Source organism: Chiloscyllium plagiosum, unplaced genomic scaffold (genome assembly GCF_037043375.1).
Source record: "Chiloscyllium plagiosum isolate Xiang-an unplaced genomic scaffold, Cpla_swu_hap1 HiC_scaffold_78, whole genome shotgun sequence".
Taxonomy (NCBI): domain Eukaryota; kingdom Metazoa; phylum Chordata; class Chondrichthyes; order Orectolobiformes; family Hemiscylliidae; genus Chiloscyllium; species Chiloscyllium plagiosum.
The window spans coordinates 25316-35413 of record NW_028270217.1 but is presented as its reverse complement, the minus strand read 5'-3'; the positions used below and the strand labels follow the sequence as shown (position 1 = coordinate 35413).

At 43.2% G+C, this 10098-nt stretch overlaps 1 non-coding gene across 1 annotated transcript; it reads left to right on the top strand.

Moving 5' to 3' along the window:
* The first annotated feature begins 9192 nt into the window (after nucleotides 1–9192).
* trnar-ucu (transfer RNA arginine (anticodon UCU)) lies at nucleotides 9193–9284 on the top strand. The gene is given in 2 exon segments: nucleotides 9193–9229; nucleotides 9249–9284. It is a non-coding gene; the product is annotated as a tRNA-Arg (tRNA).
* The last annotated feature ends 814 nt before the right edge of the window (nucleotides 9285–10098 follow it).

Below are 10098 nucleotides of genomic sequence, written 5' to 3'. Positions count from 1 at the left end.
CAAGAAATCATTTAAAATCAACTGTGAGTGAAACATGCTCGGTATTGATGAGAGATTGAATGCATATAACGGATCCATTTTCATGAGCAGAGAGATTAATAACATGGAAATAGTCGAGTGAAAAAAGATGCACTTCTATCGCGCCTTTCAGCTCCACTCCAATCACAGGCACTGAAGCACCTGTGAAGCAGATGTGTCATTGTCAGTAATAATGTGCTCATCAGGGCAGTTTGTTCAAACAAAGGTTAAAAAAGAAAACTCAGAACTGGCACTGGAGAGAGCAGTGGGAATATGTTTTACTTTAAAAGTTTGTTCTGTTCTACTTTATATCCAGAATAGTGAAGGACCGGAGATCCCAATCTCAGGGGAAGGGGTTACCCACATAAGAAATAAATGAGGAGGATGTTCTCACATTCAGAGGGTTGCAAGTATGTAGAAACATTCACAGCAGAGGCCTTTCAAGACTGAGTATATTCAAGGCTTCAATTATCTCTCTGTTAATAGCATAGAGAAAGGGGCAGTGTAAAATGTGTCCAAATTTGCTGGCAATACACATGCGTGGGAGAGAATGTTATGATGAGATCGTGGCAATATGAATAGGCATATAGATAGATTGGGTGAGTGGGCAAAAACTTGTCAGATGCAATTACATGTCCGGATTATGAGGTCATGCACGTTGGTTGGAAGATTCAAAACACAGAGAACCATTAAAACCGACAGAAAGTAGAAGAAACGTGTGACAGTGTTTTCTTATATACTCCACAAACAAAATTTAGTATCATATTATTTCCATGATAAAAAGGATGGCTCCCTTTACGATTGCTAACAATGAAAGAGATGGTTTCCCAGGAAAGAAAAAAAAATAACTGAAACTTACTCGCCAAATCGAAAATTTAGAAAAGACTTGGATCGTTCCAATAGACGATGTTAATGTTTATGGTTCTCTACCATTTGTTTACAAAGGGGCTGGGTGTGGGAATTAGGGGAACTGCGGAGTGGAAGTCAGATTACCCATGATTACACTCATCCTTCATCTGTCTTCGTTATTTTGTACGTTTTATTTCGCATTTTGCTTCCTATGAGTGCCCTTGTAAACTGTACCCGCTGGTGACTTATTTCCCTGGTTGTTTTTCATCACAACCCGAAAGAAATCAACATTCGTTTCTCCTGAATCTCGGTAATCTCTGATCAAATGTCACCAGCACATCGACATTTTCCACGTCGGTCTGCCTTCTTGAAATATTAATTGATTTGCCACTGTGTTACTGTTGCATAAATCAAGAATAAATCAAACCGCACCAATAGCATCTAGGATGTAAACGCAGATAACTGCAGCCGCTCCCCAGACTACCGCAAACGGTGCGATCTCAGAAGCACACATTGTACATCCAGGAAACTCAAAACAACAGAAACACACTTTTGGGCTGTTTCTCAATCAGCAATCGAATTTTACATTGGTAATGTCAACAGTTCCCTCACACAAGGAACTACCTAATGCTGCAGACGGAGGATAAAGTGTGGACCGTAGATACTGGAGATCAGAGTCAAGAGTGTGGTGCTGGAAAACACAGCAGATCAGGCAGCATCTGAGGAGTAGCAGAATCGACGTTTTGGCCGAATGTCTAATGAAGTATTCATGTAAGAAACATCCATTCTCCTGCTTCTTGGATGCTGCATAACCTGCTGTACTTTTCCAGGAACACATTCTCCATTGCTGCAGACTGTCACACATTGCGAGATTCCAGCCACGGAATCAGCGACACTCAGTGTCATGAGTCAACTTACTGCGGACACCTGGCAGTGGTGTTTCATGTCAAGTTGATCTTCAAGAATGCGTATCGTGAGTTGTCTGTCCTGTATAATGTTTCCTGCAGTCACGACATGCAATACTTTTTTTTTTCAAATTTGTCTTGCCTATGATGGGTATTTGGTCCATTTTTTGGTGAATTGTTTCAAATATGTCTTTCGCTTTATGCTGTCTCATAACTCTGAGTGGTCAGAGGAGTCTGGCTGTACATGCTGAGACATACTTTTACGTATCATTTAGAGAGCTTGGTTTGTTGGGTAATGGCATGTCCTCCTGGCGTTGGTTTTGACAAGAATCTGCGGGAATATCTATTGTTGCAAAATATTTCTGGAAGATCCACTAAACAACACAACCAGCTGTTCCAAGTAGCAATGCACAGCGATGACGAGGACAACAAATTCGACTGTGACAACACAAATACATTGGGGCCAGCTAAACAGAGTGAAGCCAGAGAATGTCTGGAATGACGAGACTCGTCCAATGACTCCATTAAAAAACAAGTTGATCTGGACTCAATATATTGGGACATGCAAATTAACGACAAGAAACAACAATTGAATGCAGTGGGAAATAAATCAAATCAATTCGAAACGCTGCAGGACAGCAGAGCTTCACATGAGTTTCATCTGCCTTGAAGATATCACCGAGAAAGGGGAGGAAAGGTCCGCAAACCAACTTCCCAAATCCATCGAACTTCCCCACACCATCTGCATCCTTCACCTGAACAACAGATTTTTACACAAACCTTGAAACTCTGAAACAGTCAGAGCTGCCCCAGCGGGAAAATGAAAACTGGCATCCAACGTGACAACTGAGGTTACCAAACGCCACCAGTTGGATGTCAGAACTAACTGAGGCTGCACGCTACTTGTGCATCCCCTTGTCAATAACAACCTGCTTGATTATCCTCATCCCATTTTCCATCATTTACCGTTGTATGCCTTAACCATTACAAATTCACAGTTAAGTATCTCTGAAGATTATTAGAATTTCTGCCGCTCTGACTCATAGGGACAATGATGTCTGGATTCCAATGACTCGCAAGCTGATAAAGATTTTTTTATGTAGAGCTACTCGAACGTTTATGACTCTTATCTTAAATCTATGATTGATTGATCCATCCATCATCGAGAAATATTTCGTTAAGTGTACCCAATCCATTAGATTAGATTACATTACAGTGTGGAAACAGGCCCTTCGGCCCAACAAGTCCACACCGACCCGCCGAAGCGAAACCCACCCATACCCCTACCCCTACATACCCCTTACCTAACACTACGGGCAATTTCCCATGGCCAATTCACCTGACCCTGCACATCTTTGGACTGTGGGAGGAAACCGGAGCACCCGGAGGAAACCCACGCAGACACGGGGAGAATGTGCAAACTCCACACAGTCAGTCGCCTGAGTCGGGAATTGAACCCGGGTCTCAGGCGCTGTGAGGCAGCAGTGCTAACCACTGTGCCACCGTGCCCCTTATTATTTCCTACATCTCAATACTGTCTCCGCTCAATCTCTCCTGCTCTCACAAAAGCAAAGCCAGTCTGTCGAAACTCTTTCAAAGCTGAATTTCTTCAGTCCAGACAATATATTGGCAAATCACTTCTGCACCATTTCCACAGCTCTCATGTCGCTTATTTTATGTGAATTGCAGAATTATACATAACACTCTAGCGAGAGACGAATAAAGACTGGAAATAAATGTGGGGAATTCTCAAACATTGGTCTTTTCCAATAAAGTCTCTTTTCCTCGATACTGTTCTGCGTCCTTTTCATGAATCCAGTGCTCCAATAATATCTGGTCCATGCAAATCAAACACTTTACATGAGGATTAATAACCCAACCACATTATCTGATTGCATTAAGTGGCTTAAAGCTCCTCATGGTGGTATTGGTGCAAGTTCACATAAGAAGAGTGACAGCTGCAGCACTTACTTAACGGTGTCAATGTGAAAGTGAATGTTACTTTGTGCAAAGCCCCAGTGGCATGTGAGGAAGCATAGAATGGAAGAATGGTGATTGGGAAAGGGAGAAACTTCTCTGAGATTATGTACAGATAAAGTTTGAAGCAAGAAAATCATCACCTTCGAGAGCATTTTACCCTTAAAAATTGATTTCTTCCTTTCTGCGTTTGTTTTGCAAGTGTTATGTGGAGTAACATGGAACAAATGCGCATTGCTGATACTCGGATTTGAATGCAGGTTGCTTCGGCCACAATGCAGAGGATGAGCCACTATACAATCACATGAAAAAATAACCAACAGTAAACGCAATAAATGCAATGATTGAGATTGGCGAGGAACAGCACCACATGCACAAAGGATAACCTACTGAGATTGGGTTGTATCGTCATCTTCGATGTCCTCAGTGGCAGTGGAAAGTCCATCATTGAGAATGTCGAAGACTGATTTCGATAGATTTCGAGAAAAGATGAATTTTACAGGCTTAGCAAACAAATTGGTGAAATGTTGGTTTAAATAACAACGAAGTTTCTCATCATTACGAAGGTTGTAACTACGGTTACACACTTCAATCACACTGGCTTCCAGGTCTGGAATAACAGAAATTTGGCGACGCAGTGGTGAAGATCCGATCGGAATTTGAGAGCGGAATGAATGCGAGAATCTTTACTCTTTCTGCCAGTGACCAAGTCCGTGAGCATGCAATTCTTCTATAAAGGCAGAGATGTGCGTGAAAAGCCCAGGATGGGAGCTCCAAACGAGGCTGGAGCAACTGGAATAGAGAGCTGTGGGAGAAAAGGCTGGGAGTTCTAACCTTATCTGAATACACTTCAATTGACATGGCGCAGTAACCTAGGATTGATGGAGAGTATCTTGAGCCATTTTAATCTGAACTGAAATAGTTTTTGACAGCATACATTTTTGTGGATTGAGGGAGGATCTGCCCCAGGGAATTGTCACAATTATAAATAAACATTTCGCAAAGACTGAACTCGGCTAGGTGTGTCCGAGCGTTGTGAAATTGGCTAAATCTCAGTGCACTCTGACATTTCTCATATTTTGACTTTGCAGTCGGTTGATTTTCGGGAAGGAATTTTTAAAATATTTTTCTGTTATTGAAATTCCTGCTAGCTTGTTCTGGTCTGGTCATTGATGTAACATGAACAACCGAACATTAATATGATTTTGGGTTTCTGTTCGACGTTCCCTCGAATTATGGAAGAACAACAGGACAGCAGAGGTGAAATTTATCAGAACAGCAGTGATCAAATTGAATGAATGGGCAGACAGAGGATGAATGGAAGCTTCATGGGGATAAATGTATTTTCTTTGCCAATGAAAGTACCCGCATCACAAAGTGTCTCACCTGGACTGACAGAAATCAAGTCTATAAGTCCTTATAAACTTGAGGTGGGGAGAATGTAAACACAGCCAGCTCCAAAAAAAAGAAACATTTGTTCTTTTCTGAATCTCAGTCCCGGACTGACTAAGATGACCTTTGGAAAATTATTTTGCACAATGTCCGAGGAGGACTTACAGATTCGACCACGGAAACCAAATTAAATATCAAGATCGCTACACTTCCCCCCCCCCCCCCCCCCCCCCCTTTTGACACATGGTCCTCACTGTGTATTAATTGGCACGGAATGGGAATAATAATCGCGTTGACAGGGTTTACCAATGGGGCCACACCACACCCATTCCCTCATTCTGCACCCTGCCATTGTCCATTCACGCTTGTCCTTCGGCGTGGCCTGCGACTCGACCTCCCATAAGTCTGCTTTAGATTACAAATAATTGACATACACATGTCAACTGATCACTTGGCGGCTGCTGGGCTGCTGTCCTTCCCGAAGAGTTTGCATTCGCATTGCCTTGAGAAAGGGAATCGTACTTTTTCGTGTGGGCTTCACATTTACAGACAACGAATGATTTAGGCGGTAGGACCGCTTCCAGGAGGTCAGAAGTCAGACCACGGTGTATTTTGGGCTTTCCAGTGGAGGTCAAGAACCCCCTGTGTTTCCACAGAGTTCCACAATTATGTACAACCCCGAATGCATACCTGCAGTCTGTGTAAATATTCTCTATCATTCACTCAGCCAATTGACATGCCTCAGTCAAGGCAATCAGCTTTGTTGCTTGAGCTGACAGATGACAAGTGAGTGATTCCGCTTTGACTACCTCGTGGCTATTTACTACAGCATACCAAACACCATTGTGGCCTCTCCGTTTGCCCCTGAATGCGGACCCATTCACAAAAAAACGCAATATCCTGATACTGTGTTTGTGAAGCCTGCACGCCTGGTCTTGGTGAGTTACAGCGACACAGTCATGTGGGTCTCTGTCTCCTGTTGTGGCGAGAAGGCTAGCAGCATTACGGACGTTACATCTCGTTATTGTAATGTTAGGCATCTCCAATAGTACAGTATTGTTTCTGAGCCAACGTGCTGCAGACATGTGTGCTGTGTTTTGCTCGAAAAATAGTAAGGATCCATGTGGGACCAGGAGGCTTAATTCTCCAAAGCCGACTGTGTCCCTGGACGCTACAACAAACTTTTGAAGCTGCAAACACGGCTTGCAGGCATATAGGCAATCCTGCCGCTACGGGGTCTAGGTTTAGCCAAAATGTAAGCTACCTGCCTCAATTTTCCCACATTCTCCTGCATCCGATCAGATGTCATGCATCTACCGTTTGTACAAAAGGCTTGTTTTGATTCTGACCCCCAGTGTAGGTGTGATTTTGGAGCGCATGTTCAGCTGCAACGATCTCTGGTTCTGAAACTCTAAGCCATTGGAAATTTCATTTAGAGGCGCCTCAAGGGTTGTGTAATGTGGGATAAAAAATCGACAGTAGGAGTGCAAGACCAAAAAGAATAGCACTTGTTACTTCGTGTGAGGCTTTGGAATTTGCAAATTGCTTGAACTTTGTCTTGACCAATGCACTTCCCTGATTCAGACAAGAAATGACCAAAGAACTTCACCTGTTGTTGCACAAATTGTAGATTTGCGACACAAGATTTGTGCCCATTCACGGCGAGATGGCAGAGCGACACAAGCGTATCTTTCTCACATTGTTCCTCTGTTGGTGCTGCTATTAAGCATTCGTCTACATACTACAGAAGCGCTGACCCCGTGGTTAAAACACAAATCTCCCGACTCCAGCATCGAGCCTCATTAATTATGATGGGGGACTTACAGTCACCTTGACAAAGTCGCTTGAGTGTATATGATTTTCCGTTGAGTGGAAAAGTGAACCAGAATTGACTTTCTGGGTGTACCGGTACACTAAAGAAGATATTTGATAATTCCGTGGCAGAAAACCATTTACTGTCAGGTGGAATTCGAACTGAAATAGTACAAGGATTAGGAACATTTGGGGCGGGCGGAACAACAGCATAATTGACTACCTGCTGGTCTTGAACAAAGCTCCGTTTCCCCGATTCACCTGGAATGTTTGCCTTTTTGACCAGAAAAATGGGGGCTCTCACCGGTGATTATCCACAGGGGATTATCACTCAAGCTTTCAGGAGGGATGCAAAGTAGTATCCTTTGGTAGTCTCGTGTTTTAACGGGTCTCGTGCTCTGCATGGGCAATACTCAGATTTCCGGGCTATCCTTATGGGTTCACAGCTACCTATGAACCCCACATCACGTTTGCCTTTTGCCCTGCACTCAGTAGTGACCCTTCTTAATCTTGGGTCCGAAACATCTACCATAACTAATCGCCAGGCTACCCTTTTGGCGGGGGTTACCTGGACTGCTCTATCTGCCTGAGTTAGCCAATTTAGTTTCTTCATATCTGTCCTTATGTGTGTATTGAATCAGGTACTCACGTCGTCGCTGAAAACACAATCTTTCGTTTTTTTGTGCCTGCAGTATGCATCGTCTCAAATCCTGCCACCTCTCGCTGGATGCCTTCGCCAATGGTACGTGAGGAAAGGTGTCTTCCACATCAAAAGGATTTTTTTTCTCATTCCTTGACTGTTTGTCCCTGGTATGGTAGTTTACTGGCCTTGTATGTCTGCTATTATTTCGGTTTAACTTTACATTTTTTTTTTGTCTGTCTGCAACACATGCCTCTGCAAAGTCAAATAATTACTTATTTGTTTTCCTGTGCTTTTATTGGATTTAAAATAAATGTTAATTTACCATTACAATGGGCATTAAATTATTTTACAGGTTGCAGTAACAGCGAGGGCCGAAGTGCCTGTACTGCATTGTGACGTTTGTTGTTGTCAGTTACGTTTCCTGCTGGTTTCAGATATTTCTCCTCACTCTGGAAGCTCCCGGTCGCATGGTCCAGAGATTTCTCTGCACTTCAGCTAATCGAGGCAACTGTATTTCCTGCTCAGAATGTGATCTCTCTCCAATGGAGAGAGGAACATTAAGTCGGTGACAAAGCTGAGATCACTTACGTTCTGTCCAGAATCAACAAATACCATCCCGATGTTCCAGTTCCTGTAACTTCAACATTACACTATGTTCCCACCCTTCAGGCTCTCTGCTTATATTCCTGATGAAAGGCTGTTTGCCGAAACGACGATTTCACTGCTCCTCGGGTGCTGCCTGAACTGTTGTGCTTTTCCAGCACCACTCAAATCTAGACACTGTGTTCCCAAGCCATCATTTCAGTCTCTGGTCTGCTGCAGTGCTCCTTCAAGACACAACATAAGCTGTAAGATACGCAACTAATTTTCTACCGACAGACCATGAAAACTTTTGGACCCAACATCAAGTTCAATAATTTTAGAAACCGTCTGCCGTCTTACACATACTTCACCCACCCTCCCTTCCCATTAGTTCTGAAGACGGATCATTGGACTCGAAGCGTTAACTTTCCTTCCTCAGCAGAGATAGACAAGAGCTGCTGATTTTGTTCGGACCTTTTGGTTTTTCTTCTGAGAACTTTGTTTTTCTCTTGTAATCGCCAGATACTGGAAGCGTCTGAATGCAGGAGGAGAATTTCACAGGAGATGAAAAGAATGGCAAGGATTTGACCACTCCCATTGTGAAGGTACGCGAGCTAGGTTGGGGATGTAACTCTAAGCGCAGAGAAGGCTGAATAAGAATCCGATTAACGTGCTCATTTTATGAAGAGGATAGATATGTGTGACAGGGATAAGCCTGTATTGGGAAGGAACAGAGTAACATAAATGAAAGACAGGAGACAAGGAGGAGATTTGGGAATAATACTTTCACCTGTAGAGTATTGATTATCTGGAAATTATTATCTGAACATGTGGTAAAGGTAAGTGTCATGAGAACGTTTCAGCAGTCTGTAGCTGAACACTTGATGAGCCAGAGCACTAGTGGATAAGGACCAGGTACCAGAAAGTGTGACGAGGACAGACAGGCGCGAGATTGGTGTCCTGAATGCAATGCATCAAAGGCAAACTTGTGGGCTTAACGGCAACATAAGGCGCGGCTCTGTGGCGCAATGGAAAGCGCGTTGGACTTCTACATCTCTATTCAGGTTGCGATTCAAAGGTTGTGGGTTCGAATCCCATCAGGGTCGTGTTTTAATTTATGTTTTGCAAAGTGGTCAGACCAGACTCGGCTGCTCATCTGCAAAACCGGTAATATTCGTGCATAAACCGAACTGTCTCGAAACGGAACACTTTCCTCCCACAGATGTACATTATCGATGTCTATTTATGGTAGAGATCGATAAATGCCTGTTAGCCAGTACGACGTTGTGGATGGGCTGGAAAAAGACATACAATTGTTGTGTGAGCCATGATGATATCAAATTACGTGGCAGGACAGGATCGGTGTTAAGAATGGCCTCCTTCTGCTCCTTTGTGTCTGTGCCATTTCTGGCCAAGATTTTTAAATAATCACATTGAGGACAATATGAAGTAAACGCCAAATAATATTTTGGTCTCATCTCCACTTTGCTTCCCTCCCGGCTGGAATCGACAGCTCTTGTTTCAGCTTTAGATCAGACAGCGGAGGATTCTCACAAGTTCTCCTTCAGGCTTAATGTTCCTTCACATAGGTTTCCAAGTGGACACATGGAGCAAACAATTGGATTCTGGGGATTCAGGGGCAGATTTCCCCTTTGCTGGGCTGGAATTCTGGCCAAGGTAATGAACGTGAATTTCTGACATTTTGAATCTTACTCTGGATTCTTGCGACTTTACGAATTAAACTGAATTTAATTTGCCCTTGCAGAACATTATTCAATCCTCACTGTGCATAAAAACCATGCCACATTCTCGTGCACATAGTATGCTGAACATTGTTGATGTTGTATGCAGTGTGGGTCGATGTCTCAGATGAACATGCCAAACGAAGTTGGTGAAATATCAGTGAATCGAATTTTCTGA